The sequence below is a fragment of the Falco cherrug genome, chromosome 5, assembly GCF_023634085.1.
Source record: "Falco cherrug isolate bFalChe1 chromosome 5, bFalChe1.pri, whole genome shotgun sequence".
In the NCBI taxonomy this organism is placed as follows: Eukaryota; Metazoa; Chordata; class Aves; order Falconiformes; family Falconidae; genus Falco; species Falco cherrug.
This window is the reverse complement of record NC_073701.1, coordinates 62,445,428-62,462,480: the sequence shown is the minus strand read 5'-3', so window position 1 is coordinate 62,462,480 and position 17,053 is coordinate 62,445,428. Positions and strand designations below refer to the sequence as shown.

The following is a 17,053-nucleotide window of genomic DNA, read 5'->3' as shown; positions in this document are numbered from 1 at the left end:
GGATAACATTGATGGGAAGCCAGTGGCAGGACGAAAGGAGATGATGTGAATCCAGGGTGGGAAACTACCTGCAGCACTGCTTTCAACAGACATCGGCAGGGCAAGGTTTCTCTTCTCATGGCAGGAGGGCGTGGGGGACACAACACACAAAATAAATGTTGCAGTAGCTGGCAGTCTGAGTAGTGATGGATTTAGCTGAGCAGACAGATGAGGTACAGTGAGAGTGAAATGTAAGTCTAGCTGAGAAGACCGAGACAGAAGGCCAGCTCCAAGATGGAAGTGTAAGCGACACGTCTGCAACAGCAGCAAGACAGTGGTATTTTCCACCATGACACAAAAAGCTGGTGGCAAATGGGTTATTCTTTAAGATTACCTCATCCAAAAAGAGCCACTTCCAACAGCATCACTGCTGAGTGAATTTGAAGGACCTGTTTACGGTACAGAAAATAGTTGCAAAACATATAACAGGAAAAAAGACAAAAGGGCATATGGTAATGAAGGTCCTTACTGCTGCACCATTATTTTTAGTTTTAAATTAATTTACTCTTTATATTAAATTATTTTTAAAAAATGTCTTCACACATTAAGTAGGTGATGACTTGAAAGTGCATTATGAAACATGTAAAGCACAAACCAAATGGTTATGTTCTTCTAAAAATCATTTGGAAGTAATACCACAGATTTGATTTCTGAATATCTACAACTGATGTTATGAAGCAGTCCATAATCAAGCTGTGCCCACACAGAGCCCTCAAAATTACCGTGTGGGAAGTGCTGCCAGCAAAAGATCAAGTACTGTAGAGTGATTCTTGCTTTTATTTACACTTGACTACATAGTGTGACTTTTCCAGAAGGTATAAAAGAAAGAATTTGCCTAATCAATCTATGATAAAGTGGTGGAAGAGAACCACAGTTGTTTCTGCTCTACAATTGAGAGCGCTAAATATGTGTAGTAATACTAAATGAATGACTTATGCAGAACTTGGAATAACTTACTCTGCCTGCTGATATATGTATCCTTTGTGCTGCTACTAGTGATCAAGGCCAGTGCTAATACTGGCCTTATTATTTTTAGATGCTTTCACCTAAAATCCCAGCACTGAGAAAAAACATAGGCAAATGTTTGCCATCCTCTCATTTATTTCATCTCTTACCCAGCCTTCTTAAAAGCAAATACAAATCTATTTCAAACACTCTGACCTGTGAAATTTAGGGACAGAGACGAGGAGGAAAGACACATTCCAGCGTATTCACACACACACTGCTTGAAGACACACATTTAATTATGTCTAGAGAATACTAAGCCAAGTTCAGTATGTTGACAAAGACCTGGTTTAACAATGAAGACAGGCAGACAGTACTATTGACCTTTATAGATGCCTTTTTCTTTGCCTAGTGAGTGTTTCCCACCTGGTATAGCACCTGGTATGTTGGTTCAGCTTTTAGCATAAACAAAGGGGAAACCATTCCTTGTATTGCAACAACTTATTTATTGCATCCAGGGAGGAAAGAGCATCTCTAAGATTAACAGAGAGAATTTAAGATCTCAAATCTGGCAAAATGCATAAATACCAGCAGAACTTCAAGAAGTGAATAATTACACATTTGCATGTGCAAAGTTATGCACATTCTTAAACCCCTTCTTGAGCTGGGACTTACAACAGAAAGGATGAGGATCAGAAAAAGATTTCCTAGTTGTGAATCCTAATTAGACCAATGAACTAGTTGCCAAGGTAAGTCTTTGTACTCTCAGGACATTACGTTAGGACTAGATCTATTCAGCCTAGAGAAAGATAATTGCAAGTGAACATGAGCTGGATCTGTGAGATTATCAATGGTGTACAGGAGAGGCAGCCAGTCAAATTTTCTAGCAGTACATTTACAACAAAAAAAATAATTCAAGCCTTTTCCAAAAAACACATAATGAAAAGCTGGTACTTGCTGCTAGAGGATACTGGGGTTATCATTAAGCATGTTTTGAGTTCAAATGATAATTATACAGCAACGTAAGCAAAGCCCATCACGACATCATAAGCAAAAATACAGTGTTTGGCTCAGAAAAGCCCTACTCTGTTACTTCTTTAAAGGTAAAACAGTATCACTGCATACTTCCTCTATTTTTACAGCATTCCTTAAGTACCCACTCCTAGCTGTTGCCCAAGCTAGCGGACCTCTGATGTGACCTGCTATAACTGCTTGTACTCCAAACAGCTTGACGAGCAAGTCATCAAATGAATACAAGACTCCCATCAAACCTGACAGACAAAATTAGATTGAATACTTTTACTTAAATTGATATGAATTGACTTTTATTATCCCAAACCACTATTTGTTTATAAAATTCCCTTCCCTTGAAAACAAGAACAAAAAACCCCTTAAAATACAAAGTATACCAACATATTATTATACAAATGTACCTCACACACAGCTGGTCTGTGCAGCTGCAAAGGGAACAACATGTTGGAATTACCCAAACTTAGGATGCACATTTTTTTTTTTAAGCATAAGGAACAGTTTTTATTGGATACTAGGATACTAAAATAAACAATCACATGGATGATAATGGTACAAATTTTAGATTGCTAACAGAGGCATGCATGCCTCTACAGCATAGAAAAGATAACATAGCAACTACAATCCTTAATCAGAAGAAGCTCTGGAAGGAGCAGTTGTAGTTACATGAAATATATTGTATCCATGCAATGCACCTGGAGATAGATAGATATATATATATATACACACAGGACTTCTTGGTCTTGTACTGATCAAAATCAGTTCCTAAGTTTGGCAAGTTAAGAGACAAAGAACAATCATCTCAGATATTCAGAAGTCTGTCCAACCACTCGGCAGAACAAAAACCACAAAACCCAAACTAATTCCACCACGAGAGTCAAATCTACTCAGTCTGAATTGAGCAAACCCCTTCACTTCCACGCACACGTGATCAGCATATCAACGCTTGCATTTCAAGCTTCATAATGTAAATTCAGATCACAAATTATTTTTAGAATTTGCATGTGGCATCACTTGAACTCTGTCTCATTGCTCCACCCAAAAAAATAGTTAATGAAGACTGGCAAGATTCCACTCAGCTGTTTATGGGCAGACAAGTCAAAATCACTGTGGCAAACACCAGGCAGTGCCATTTCTTACTATTAGGACTTCTGGGGGGCTTTTTGGCACTGTGGAAGTTTAGGCTGCAGCAAGCAGTTAGGGAACCACTGCCCTCTTCAGATCTAGCTACAGCTCATGATAAGTGGAGTCTTTGGGAGATCTAATCAATGCTTGGCTGACGTTTCTCATAGAAGTGGTTGATGTCAGTGGTTTGCAACCATTGCTGTGCCAGGACTACTTGAGTATATCAATTAGCATTACATACTATGTGAAAATACAATATAATATTTCTGATTTTTAAAGGAAAAAATAATTTTGAGACAGTCTGAAACCTGCTTTGACATGAAGATGGCAAAAAATTACACAGTTTTATCTACTTCAACGGTCACTTTATCCATTTTCATTTTATTCCTGTCCCTATGTTAAATTTTCCAAAGTACTGTTACAGCACTGTGTTTGTAAAGTGCGCACGTACACACACACTGACAGACCTAAAAAAAGACCAAATGCCCAAAAAAGCAGCATAAACCAAATACACAACAGCATACCATGGTATAGATTTATTGCTGCCACTTATTTCCCAAGAGCTATACAACTCACTTCAGGCTTTGTAAACGCCTGAGTAATATGATCATCCCAAAATCGTGATAATAAAATCTTCACAGCACCTTACACTACCTGTACTAAAAAAAACAGCTTTTCCTTTATATAGGTGCTATATAATGTATTCTAATAAGACACGTTTCTCATCTATAGCAAAGGTCAACTACTGCACTCAATGCAAAGCACCACAAGAAACTAACACGTGGCACATTATTAACCAAATATGACTCTCCAGAGCAATATATGTTTAACTATTTTCTTCAGCCATAAGAAGCCCAAACATCACAAAAATAAGAGGTATTATGAGAAGAAGTAGCGTACAGAAAAAGCAATCAACAGTTAAATACTTCAAGCATCACTGCTCCTGCAGGTGATGATTACTTGAGGGAACTGAAGGTTGCAATCTTAAGAGATGGTAGAATAAATGCCAATTTTTCATTTGGGCATGAAGTTATTTAACAAAAAAGGCTTGGATTCACTCTGATAAGGTAGAAAGGCTACGTGCACTTCCTTAGTTTGCATGGGGCTGTGCCGAGCCACCCTTTTAATAAAATATAATCAGCTGGGCTGCAACAACAATAATGTGTTAGCAAGCACACACAAAGAGTAATAATCACCTTGCGAACATGCTGATAATAAGTGGGTACTGGACCTTGCTATAATGTAACTTAGTTTTAATGTGCTCATACAATGTATTATAGAAATATTAGAACATAATGCTCTCAACATCCCTTTTAGCATCCTAGTAGGGAAAATGTACCTCTCACGACGAACATATGAACTGAACTTAGAGAGATGATTTGTAAAGCACAACATTCATATTTTTTCATTATTTTTAATGTCATAATTTTTCACTGCCTACTGCTGGATGCTTCCCTGGGACTATTGTAAGACATGATGGCACCTGGAAAGCAGTTTAACACCGGAAAGTAGAGGGGAAACATCATTACCAACTCCCAAAGAACTTACAAAGCTCTCTCCTTACACATTTGTTGTGTACTGGCAGCATTAATAGACAATGGGTTATCTAATGGAACTTCAGTCTGATCCAAGAAAGTAATTCGGATGCCTCCTATTTTATAACCTTATCAGATGTTTTTTAAGTTGCTATTTTTTTGCCAAGGTCTTCAGGTAGTTTGGTAGTAGAACGCTTTTAAGTTAAAGTATCTCAACTTCGACAAACTTTAGATCAACCACTGAAATTTTTCCCAGTTAGGTCATGCTCCTTGATTTCAACTGGTTCTCACTGAAGTTTTACTGCTAATTGCTGCCAACTGAAGAATTCAACTTCCTCCTGCTGTGGCACATCTCATTACAAAGGCTGGTACTAGGCTCAGAGAAAGAAAATAATAATTCTTCCCATCTAAAGATGGAAACTGGTGATCTTTGCCATCATGCTGCCATTTTTGGGTTTGGCTTTTAAGGGGTCTAAATTATAATACAGTCTGAAATAACCCTGACAGGAGAACAGTAACAATTTAGGACAAAATACCTCAGTGATAGAATTTGTAACAGAAACAGCATTTTTTTCTGAAGACCTTTCCTCTTCCTCGTATCACTTCTGCAAGTAGGTAAAATTTAAATGACCTCTTTCATTTCATGCCGCAAACAACAAAGGTCTCCTTTGGGGGTACTGCCTATATAAACCAGCAGGATTTTATCATGTTCATCCTACTTCGTGGGAAAGGTGAGTCCACTTTAAAGCTAACGTGGTAGTGAGTGCAAGCACCCTACCAAAGGTACAGAGAGCCGGGAGAGACAATAATGAACATAATTACAGTTAGTTATTGTTTGGTCTACTTACGGCCCTATTTTATAATGCTACTGCCAGTAGAGCTATTTTATGTGATGTCTTTTTCATGCAGCAACCTTTTCATAAATCAAAGCAAAAGCAATACTAGGCAGTTTCTCCTGCAGCCTGGTTGACAATAAAAGTTAACACTGAACCCTGGCTGTTATCAATCTTCATAAATGTGTCCATGATATAGCAAGTCGGTTCCGTATTACACCAAGCCTGTTACTAATGCATGCATAGGAGCAACCCAGTGGCTTAATGGATCTCCTAAATTGCTTAAAACTGGGATTTCATGTTAAGTGGCAAGGAAAGTTTTAAAGAAATAACTGCTTTTCTCATGTCTTTCAATATATGATAAAGTGATTACAGCGGGTCTAGCTTGAGAAATGTATATTGTACTACAAAAGGCATTTTCACACACAAAACAGAGACCCCAGGAAAATGCGTATCACGTTCAAGAAACTATAGTAGGAAGTGCAAATTATCAGTATTTCAGTAGTTCCTTCTAGAAGAGTTCCACGTGACTAAGTGTTTTTATATGCAAGCACTGAACTCAGAATCTGAGAGAATAAATAAACTTACTTCAGTTGTATGCGCACCCTCTTAGAGGAGAAGGGGGAATGCCTGATTTGTATTAATTTGGATATTATATGAAAACAATCAGTTTATAATGCATATGCACAGCAAGAGGGAGATGGTGGAGTTTGACCTTCACACATCTGTACTGCAAGGATCCAAAAAGCAGCAATAATGTTATCTGCCTAAACATGAGGTTAACCAGGTACTGAAGAACTTGAAGACAACTTCTGCCCCACGCAGTGCCATGCTACGCAACTGGAGAGGAGTAACAAGCCTCCAGGTTTTAAACCAAGAGAACTTAGGATACAGCCATTACATAGATTAGCTTTATCCTTAATTATAAAAGCCACCAAAATTTGTTGTAGACAAAATATCTGCAATTTCTCTACCTAAAGAAGCTAAAATGTTTAGTACAGAAGAGCTGGTGAACTGGATTCATTTGACACTGAATTTATCTATAAAGAACTTGTTTTTAAAATCTACATTGACCATGTTTGACTGCATCTTTTTATTGAGAGGGTTACAACAATTTTTTTTGCCAAACTACCGTGTCTAGTCAAGGCAAAGGGAAAAGAATATATGTGATGGAAGAAAAGGGACTGCATTTCATCAGCCCACAAAAGAGCAAGATCTCCCTAACAGTAAAGCAGTGTGGACAGAGAGGTAGTCTGTTACACATGGATCTATAAAGCCTTTCTCGCAAAACCTTTCGATCCTGATCTTCTTTTGCTTCCAGTAATGCATATGGCACAGTGCAGCATTTGCTACAGAATATTATCTGTCTTAACAGACCCTTGACAGGGGAGTCTGTCTTTATAAAGTTTATAGCCACAGACATGGCACTCCAGTGGTCTCCGTAAAGATACACACATTAGTTCTATCTATTTTGTTCAGTTCCTTTCCCCAGACTTAAATGTGTGCTTTAAATGTTTCAGGGCTATACATTGATTTTATATTGCAGGCAGATGAATGGAAAAGGAGGAGAGTGAGAGACAGTGCATCTTTATGATTTATTTTTTTTTAACATTGTTTTCCAGTTTCAGGTATAGATCCTCTGTGGAGGCACACAGCACTTGAATTGACAAAATCCACTAAGACTTAAATGCTCCATAAAGAGTAATGGGGAAAAATGCAGAGAAAAGCCAGCTTTGTGTCTTGTTATGTTCTTTTAGGGTTAGAAGGCTGTCTGCTTTTCATGCTTCTAAGTGTGCAGCATGGAACATAAATATCAGGTCACATCTATAAAAGCCAAAATGTTTTAAAATGCTAACACAAAAATATTTAGGAAATCACGTCTTCAAAAATGGCAGGAAAAGAGTTTTGATTCGCTTAAGAATGAAGCTTATGTTCAAGGAAATATGAGAATACATTTATCAGATACTGCAAAAGCCTTCAAGAAATTGGTTAGGACATTTCATGACAAATATATGCATTTACTCCTATAGACATCAGGACTCATGCTTTAAAAATGCAGCGATAACCACTGAAAGAAGCAAAAAGCACATTCAGAAAATAATCTAGCATTTTGCATTAAGGAGTACTGAGAATAACAGGTCAAAATTTACAGAAATTAGGGGCAGAATATCAGGAAAAAAAATCCTGTAGAGGACACGCAATAAATAACCGCATAGTATTCCTAGGGAAATAAAACAAAACTTGAATTTTCTGTTAAAGAGACAGACTATCTTGTTGGACACGAGTACTTCCAACTAACCCATAGCTCCATGGCTAACATGGCAGACTAACATAATATTAGATGTCTAAAGGCAATGGGATCATTTTCTATGAGCCATTAGAGGTAGAGCCCTGTTACAATTAGGATTTTGCAGTCTATGGATCAGAGTTTCAGTCCCTTATGCCAAGGAAGGTGCAATACTCTGGGTGAAGTTTGTGTACAGTCACACCAGTTGGTCTGTGTGTAACTGCAGATCTACCTTCTGATCAATGAACTGACTTACACAGCTGTGTTTGGAGATCCCCACTGGGAAAGCTTGCTGGAAATTTCAAGATAAAAGGAGAAAAAAATTCTTTTTCAAGACTTGTAACTTCTGGGAAATAATTTCAAAATGATCATATTTACAAAAGGCAGCTACTGTCTAGAATTCAGTTATCAAAATGTCAAATTTTCTTTGATCAAAGGAGAATAACTGATAAAACTATGTAAGTTTGGGGGTAGAAAGAAGTAATGCTCATGAGAGCAGGATTCAGGTTGCTTCCCTGTTCAAAGCCATACGAAAAAGTACGTTTTGGTGCTCTGGTCAATTCCTAGAGAATGGAACTGCTTAAGAAACACAATTACATTTTTAAAACACAGAATTGTCTTATGCTGGAAGTGCTACTGGTGGGATGAACAAAGAAAGCCAAAACAGCACTGTTTGATTCTGGTCAAGACAGAAAACAAATGTCTGGGAACCGTTATAACCTCTTACCTGTAGACGAGACCCAAACCAATCAGGTCACTGAAAAAATCTATACTGTGTTAGGAAGAAGGGCCTATAAGGTTTGTGTAAAAAATGGCAGTCATTAATCACTTAGTTCTGGACCACATGATTCGGCACAGATACCCCACTGACCTCAGTCAAATCCCCTAACCTTCAGGGATAACTGGACACACTTATGTTACATGTACACAGGCCCTTTCATTATTTTTATTACAGTAGCACATAAGTGGACTAATTGAAGATAAATTTACGTTAGGCAGGCAATTTGTTAGGCATTCTAATACATTAAAAAGCATAAATCGTAGGCAGACCTACAAAGGCTTCTCCATGATCCAACATCCATGCAGCATACATGTTGCCAACTGCCTGCTGCACAATTTTGCTCTATTCAACAAAAAATTAGAATTAATCAAGTGCAACCTGGCACAATTCTATTTCTTTGAGTCTGCTAGCAGCACAGAATGACAGCAAAGAAATGAACTTCCTCCTCTATCAAAACAGAGGAGTGACACCCGCAACATGATAATCCCCTGTCACCTCCCAGGTACCACCCTCCCAGATGCCAAGAACTGGAGCAGCCCCTTCTCCAGATGTTGCCAGTTGCAGCGCTGCACTTTGCATTGCCAACATCTGCAACGTGCTGAGACACAAACATGTGAGGACCAGCGTAAAATAAATGCAATCTGGTTCTGGTACCAGCAGCATTTCTGCTGTTTGGATGTTTTGAGAATAAGGTCTTGATTTTAAAAACATAAATGAAACAGCAACAGCTTGCTGGGTAAGCGTTGGGAGATACGGAGATACTTGTTGAACACCTCAGGCCTGACCAACACCTTGTGCTGAAACCCTGACTGCTAACCAAGGCCCAAATCTGATTGAGATTCATCTCAGTTTAGACTGCCCTAAGCAAGTAGAAAGACAAAAAGCAATAATAGGAGATAAACTGCAAAAAAAGTGCAGCTCTGCTCAGTGCAGGAGCTATTAGAGAATACCTGTTCTCTGCATGCCTAACATCTTACCTATTTCCCATAGCAGAAAAAATAAATGAAGTATTTTTTAATACCATTTAGTCTTTTTATGCTATTTGACCTTTTAGCCACAGAGTAAAGTAGGTGCAATATACCCTGCCGGATGCCACAGTTTTCAAGTCCAGTAATGATTTTTACTCCCAGCAATTAAAAGCTTCACTTTTGAACTAATCTCATGGGTACTAGGAGGCAACAACAAGCTTAACTACTTTAGAAGACATCTTAATAGTATTTTTACAAACCTTATTTTCTGAGTACGACAGCACTTTGCAACAAAGCATACAATTTATTATTATTCCCCAAAATGTTTAATGTATACTTTGGCTTTACAAGTGTGATTTCACTTAGTTGGAGTCTATGCAGAATACTGCAGTCTATTTTTTTTCCCCGGATTTAGCCCAACACTAGTGGAAGGGGTGGGGGGTGGGGAGGAAGAACTGGTTAATTACAAGTAGCAGCAAATGAGCTGTGATGGAGGTGTTATGAATGTAAATCAGGGATGCCTGATGCAGTAACAGCAGCATCTGTGCATGCAGCTTCCAAAGTAATAAGATCATGCTGATGTACTGGCATCCTACTTTGATCATTTCATCTTGTTCAAGAGCTCTGATTGGAAAACAAAGGTCGGTGGCACTGACCTCCCTTCCCGCAGCTTGCACATGCACAAATATTAGTGACTGATCAAGGATTGCTTTTTTTCTAGCCCATGATTTCAGAATTGACGGTTACAAAGTCGGGGGCCCTACCTAAACAGCACAAGCTCCTGCAATGTGAAGTGTCATGTCCTAACATGTAGAGATAATTGGCAACTCATTCTTCACCCTGTAACCAGAAACAGGTGTATGCTTCCTTAAGAAGTCATACCATCAACTCCACAAAACATGCTGCCATCCAGAAAGAGAGGTTTGCTGCTGTGTGCTCTGAGGTGGGGGCTGTGAAATTGGTAGGCTTTGATCCTACAGATGGCTTGGCCTCATAAAAAATACCCTCAGAAAAGTATTAGTCTCAGCAACAGAAGATTACAAAATACAGAACAAATTAATAATAAAGAGAAGAGACTGTGGGTTTTAACCTTTCTTGGTTTAACACTGTAATTGGGAAATCATTTACTCGTGTTTATCCAAAATCCCAACAAAGGATGCTTAACGTATTAAAACAAGAGGCTTTAGTCCTTGAAAGGGAGCACAAAGCCAGATGTACCACTGCAAAGCGTTACATGCCAACTATGCTGTGAAGAGTCAGTCCTTGCTAGTTGTGAGTGGCTCATGAAACTGCAGCCAGCAGCAAGAACTGTCCTTAATGAGTGCATCCATCAATTTTCAGGGGACTTGGTTGATTACCAGCACAGAAAACTAGGGAACATGCCAATTTAACTGTTGGCCGCCGATGCGTGAAGGAAGAGTTTCACTCACTTGCTTTCGTAAGGAAGTCTATAAAATTACTTAAGTGTTTCTATGTAAGCAAATATACAAAACCTATGGTGTGCCTGAAACACAAGCACATGCTTCCCCCTTCAAACACATCAACCAGACTCACCTGAAGATTAAAGGGACGTCTGGATAAAGAGGCATGTTTGTCCACATGGTTGTCCTATTATAACATTATCCTACAAAAACTATCCTACTATACCTATCCTACCTTCTAGAAAATATTTTATTATTTTAAATACTAATTCATATCAAATAAAAAAATTCGGAGTTGTAATCTTGTGCTTACTGAAATTAAAGATTGTTTTCTCCATTCCAGACTCTAAAAGTATCTAACTGTGTGAAAAACTGGTGATAGCCTAAGGGGAGCTTTAATGAATGTACCCACTATTTCTAGAAAGGAAACAAAAGGCAAAAAAGGATTATGGCAAACATGGGAAGAAGTGCCTTAGCCCTCTTAAATTAACGTGCTATGTACATTTTGAATAATGGATTTTAAAGGTTAATATAATGCTCAAAAAACACATTCAATGCTTCAAACCTATCTCCTGACCAAATAAGCACATTTAAAGTTCACATTACAGCTCAAATATTTCAATGAAAATACACATTCCCATGCAAACAGACTCATGATTCTGGGCTTAACAGAAAAACACACAGATATTATGCCAGAATCCCCTGCTCCCACTTTGTTCGGAATAAATCTGCATCTAGCTAAAAAGTGTACAATTAATATTTCATCCAGCTCTGTCGAGTACTCTCATTCCTAATGCACTGTATTGATCAAAGGAAGAACGTTAAGCATCTATGTTGCTGCAGGGAAAACTAAAGTTGTCATTTATGAAGTGATCATCATTGCATAGGTAAATATAGTGAATGAAGGGTTTATAGAATTTTGCTATTCTAAAGCTGTTCAAAGGATATGCTCTTATACATGTTTATAGGTTGCAGAGAAACTGAGACGGGGTAACTACTGACCAACAAAGTCCCTTGATCAAGCCAAGCTGGTGAAGAAACTGGCAACTCTATCTGAAAGGCAGAAATACGTAGCTCTTGCTTTGTTGCTCTGACGCAAAGGCAGGCACAAGGCATGCACGGTGTAGAGGGTTTCACCAGCTGAGGGAATCCTGTGTCAGAGCAAAATCACTTACACAAAGTAGTAGTAGAAAGTCAAACATGTTGCTTGAATGAGCTCTGCCACAGCAGCCCTCTGGTAAGGTAGAGTCCTTGGTACAGAACCAAGTTATGTTGCAAAACAAAGTCCTTATATTTCAATTTATATTTAGATAGAAAGCTTTGTCTTGAATGGGTGCAAACCAAGTCATGGAGGCTGTCAATGGACTTCACATCGCCAGATCTTCAAACTGCCTGGCACCCTTTCCCTGTAAGTATGACCCAGTGTGGTACACCTTTGTGTTGCAACCACTGGGCATACACAGCGTTTTAAAGCTTTTCAATTTATTTAGATTCCAGTTAGGGCACCTTGGCCAATAATAACGTTTGCTGAAAGTATGTGTTACTTGAGTCTGAAAAATAGTATTTGGTACAGCACCAAGTACTGGCTGAAAGGAGTGAGCAAAGAAAACAGATTCTGTTTTATTCCTTTAGCGTTCAAAAGGAACAGAATTTTGGATGTACAAGATAAATAACAGAGACCAAAAAGATTTGTAGTCTCTTCATCAATTTCTCTTCGCATCTGAAGCAGTTCTACATGTTATGAACCTGGACTGATTTAAACCCAAGAGGGGTGACAGTACCACACCCACTCTGCAAAACACCATTTACACTTTGCTTATTAAGTGTAATGCCATTAGATATTAGACAAGAGTGCTGCTTAAATCAACGTAAGCAACTCTCACAGCTATGCCAGCCTCTGCACGGTGTCAGCACAGCTGTGTGTGCAGCTACACAGTGAAGCAGCCTTGGGGAATAAATAGGGAATAGTGTGGAAGAGTAGAAAGAAAGAGAAATAAGACTCCTCAGATACCTCCTGCTGCTAAACAAAAGCTCCATGGTTTAAGCTGAGTTGACAGTATTTAATGCCAGCATTAAGTTAAGCACTCCTTCCAGCTTAACTTACAAACATACCAGTCTTAGGCTCACCTTTACGCAGGATGTTGTGGGTAACTTGGGACCATCAACCTCAGCTGTAACATGTGAAAAAAGAATTCAAGAATACTACAAGCAACAGTATCATCAGGGCAAACAATACAGACAGGATTGTTTCATGACAAAGCACTGCATACATGTGCTATATTTGTAAGAGAAAAGATTAATTCAGGATATTTCTATTTAGAGCCCATCATCTTTGGCTGAGCAAAGACAGCTCAACTAGAAGGCAAGCCTGCAGGCTGTGTCCAAGGTTTTCTAAATAGCTTTCTATTTTCTGTCACTGGAAAAATACTATGTAGTATTTCACCAACAATTTATAAACTATACGTTTAACTTTAGTTTTTAATGTTAATTAAGGTAGCAAAAGGAACTGCTAGAAACTGAAAGTTTCTCACAAGTTGGATCTGTACAAGCAGAAACGAAGCAGGAGCTATTTGTTTGGATATCTCCAAAATTGATATCTATGTTACAGCAGTATGCAAGTACAACATGGTAGTTACTGAAGATCAAGGAACTAGCAATATTCCTAATTTACAGATAGTGCGGAAGAGTCCCTTAAAATTCACCATATGTGCCCAATACCAGAAAGGTAATGAGAACAGTGAAATTAACCTTTCCTGGTCTCATCCCAATTTGTCATTAAAAACCTTATTTTCTCTCTATACTGCTCCCCCCCTCCCCCAATATCCAGAAAATTGGCATCACTGCTTTGTGAGACAATTATATTTGAAGATCAAAGTGTCACTGTTATTCATTTAACGTGGCTTCATTACAGACCTACTCAGCTTCACTTCCTAGTTCTAAAGAATATTAGCTAAAACATGACTTAAAGGAAACACTCCTCATGGTTCTATGTATTTACAGATAAACAAACGTAACTGTGCTTTAAATTTTATTTTCAGTAAACATTAATAAACAAAGCTTCATGCTACAGAAGTCACCAATTAAAGCAAGACAAGACATTGATGTTTTGTCATCTCTCCCCGTTCACTCTACCCTGAATTAAACCCCCTGCTGAACATATATTCAAGGTTGTAATAGTCTGTTGCCTGGCTAGCACCAAGCTCTCCTTTCCATCAGCGATCAGAGCAATGGAAATGATTGAGGATCAAATGAAACATATTGATTTGGTTTGTAAAACTGTTTTTAAAACGTCTCAAATGTGTGAAGATCATAGTGTGTGAAGCAGCCTGAACAAATCCCAAACCTTTCTGTGTTTAATCAAATGAGCACCTTCAGTTCCCAAGACGCATTTGTCCTGATGGCAAGGTTCATGATCAAAAGCCTCATAGTAAGGGAATAAAACCACCAAAAGCTGTAATTCAGAATAAACCCCCAAGCCACTAGATGATGCAGAGAATCCTCCATGATTAAAACTGGTAGCACTGGGTAATTTCATCCAGGAGTCTATCAACATACAAACACATATAAACCCTGTGCCATGATGCACAAGATCCAGAATTTGGCTTTGTTGTGATCCCCAAAGAGGACCTGGATCTTCTATCAATCTGGCCAGCTAGGGACTGTTTTTGCCAAGAGCCCAGCAGCAAGAAGCAACTCCATGTTGTCTATAAGACAGCAGTGGAGCAGGAGAAGAACGGCAAAATATTTTGTAAAAAAAAAAGCACTAGTGCACAGCTATGAAGTCTATTACCTACCAGAAGGATTCAAAACCCACAGAAGATAAAGTAAAAACATTTATTTTAGGCAGCATTTGCCCTATCCACTTACTCTATTCCTAAATGAATAATCAAGATGTTACTTGGCTCTAGACACCATGGGGGAATAAAATGTCACCACCACAGCTGCTGAATTTCCCGCTACCCGCCCTTCAAATTAAGGAAAAAACCCACCACACAAATGTACAATTTGATTAGTAAAAGTTCAAATCTTTGCCCAAAGCCTGGCTCTTCCTGTAATATTGCATTCTTTTCTTCTTGTGTAAACTTCTCATTATAACACAGACATCTTCATAATATAATAATTCTGGTTATAATGTAACTGCGGGTAACATAACTCCTACATTAGAAAAGGCAGCATGCTCTAGTAATGTTGTTTTAATGTAATTTGCGTACTGCAGGAACTGACTGAACCTGGTCATTTAGGATTTGATCAATGTGAATTAGTGTCTTAAAGAGATGAACCATTTGATAATTCAGAATTTGATCAATGTGAATCAGGACCTCACAGAGATAAAACATTTATCATGAACATTTGGGATATCAGTCTAATCCAGGCAGCGCTGGAGAAGGTAATAAGCAGGCATCAATAAGGGCTGCAGACGAAGTACAGAAGACCTGCCAGTTCTCTAATACAAGACTATATGGGATATTTGGTTTTTTCCCTTTTTAATAGGGTGAATTACCCCTGAAGACCAATGAAGCCACAGCTGATGTAATTTCAGGGACTAAATAGAGGAAGGAAAAGGAAAATCCAGGAAATATTTAAGTAATTATCCACCCCTCTTATCTCTTGAAGGAGATATAGCTTAAAAAGTTGAAGAAATGCAAGTTATCTCAACAAAACTTAGTAACTAATTTGAGACACATTTTACATAAAGTGAGACTATTTTGTAATAATACCACAATTAGATCTATTAATCTTGCACTTAGAACCTGAAATCACACTGACATGCAGCACATCAGTTTACGCATTAACAAAATTTAGCAGTTCAACCTTATTTAATTCTTTTTTTACAGCCAATTAAACAAGCTCTTTAAACACTATTGCTTGAAACTCCGTCCTCAATCTGCACATGCAATTAAACTGAACATGAGAAGTGCCTGGTGACAGGAAAAGAGCATCATCTTTAGGTTTCACTAAATCATTCATAATTTAACCATCAAGTTACATACAAAAGGCAGGGATAAAATAACATCTGCTGAATTCAAACCTTCAATAAAAAGACATGGGATTTAAAAGGACTGCATATAAGGCAAACTTAAATTGTAAAGTAATAGTGATATTTCATGCACTTTCTCAAATCTACTACAATTTACATACATACTTCAGGTACCTTTTTCTTTTCATGTTTTCCTTTTGGTTTTTTTTTTTAAGGCAACGGACCAAAACTGGTTCCACTAATCAAAAAGCTCCAGATAATTTTTCAGGAAATTTGGCTTGAAGTGCAAAAGCAGCACAGCAATTTCAGTAATGCCATTACAGCAAGACTAGTCAAATTTCTACTTATACCTTTAATCTCTAGAAAATCAAGAAAAGACCAGTCTCATTAGGTGTGAGGAATCTCTGATTCCCTCTCTGAATCCCTCTACAGTAAATATTTTTTGGTTTATGCAGGTAGACTGAAATATCCTTCAAAACAGTTTTCTTAAAATTCTTAGATATTGCCTGATGCGAAGAACTGGCCCCTGCTATATCTACTGGCTCCATTTATGCAAGAATGAACCCAAAAGCATTTGATTTACTTAGAAAATTATTAGTATATTATGGGGAAAAATCAAACCCAAAGCCATTTCCTACATCTGGCCACAATAACTGCCCAGAGCTATCAACTAGTGCTTCAAAACAGAACAAAAGCTTGTTTTGGAATAATGAAAGTGAGATTAGGCAATAATTAGATTTCAAAAAGCTGAAAATAGTCCACTGTAACAGAGGAAGGAAAGATACCCCCTTGATGGGAATCTTATCACAGATGGAAAAACATGACAATGAATAACACCACACCAAGCCCTCCAAATTACGCTTAAATCAGACCTTGAGTCAATGGTCATCCTGTCCCTTTTCTTTAAAGGACAGATGAATTCAGTCCTCAATATACCCTACACCATTAACCAATACAAAGATTTCATATATACTCTAGAGAATACTTAACAATTCATGATATTAAGAGATAAAATGATTTTTATCTTACAGTTAAGAACTTTATTTATAGCATTATCAGTAGCTCAAAAAGGCCTTTTCTCTTCTTACTCATCAAAAAAAAAACAAACCAAA

The 17,053-nt window shown here is 38.0% G+C and overlaps 1 protein-coding gene across 2 annotated transcripts in view; it reads right to left on the bottom strand.

The window, feature by feature from the left end:
• The window catches only part of CHCHD3 (coiled-coil-helix-coiled-coil-helix domain containing 3), a 163,795-nt gene that overhangs the window by 11,474 nt on the left and 135,268 nt on the right, over positions 1-17,053 (bottom strand). The window lies entirely within an intron of this gene.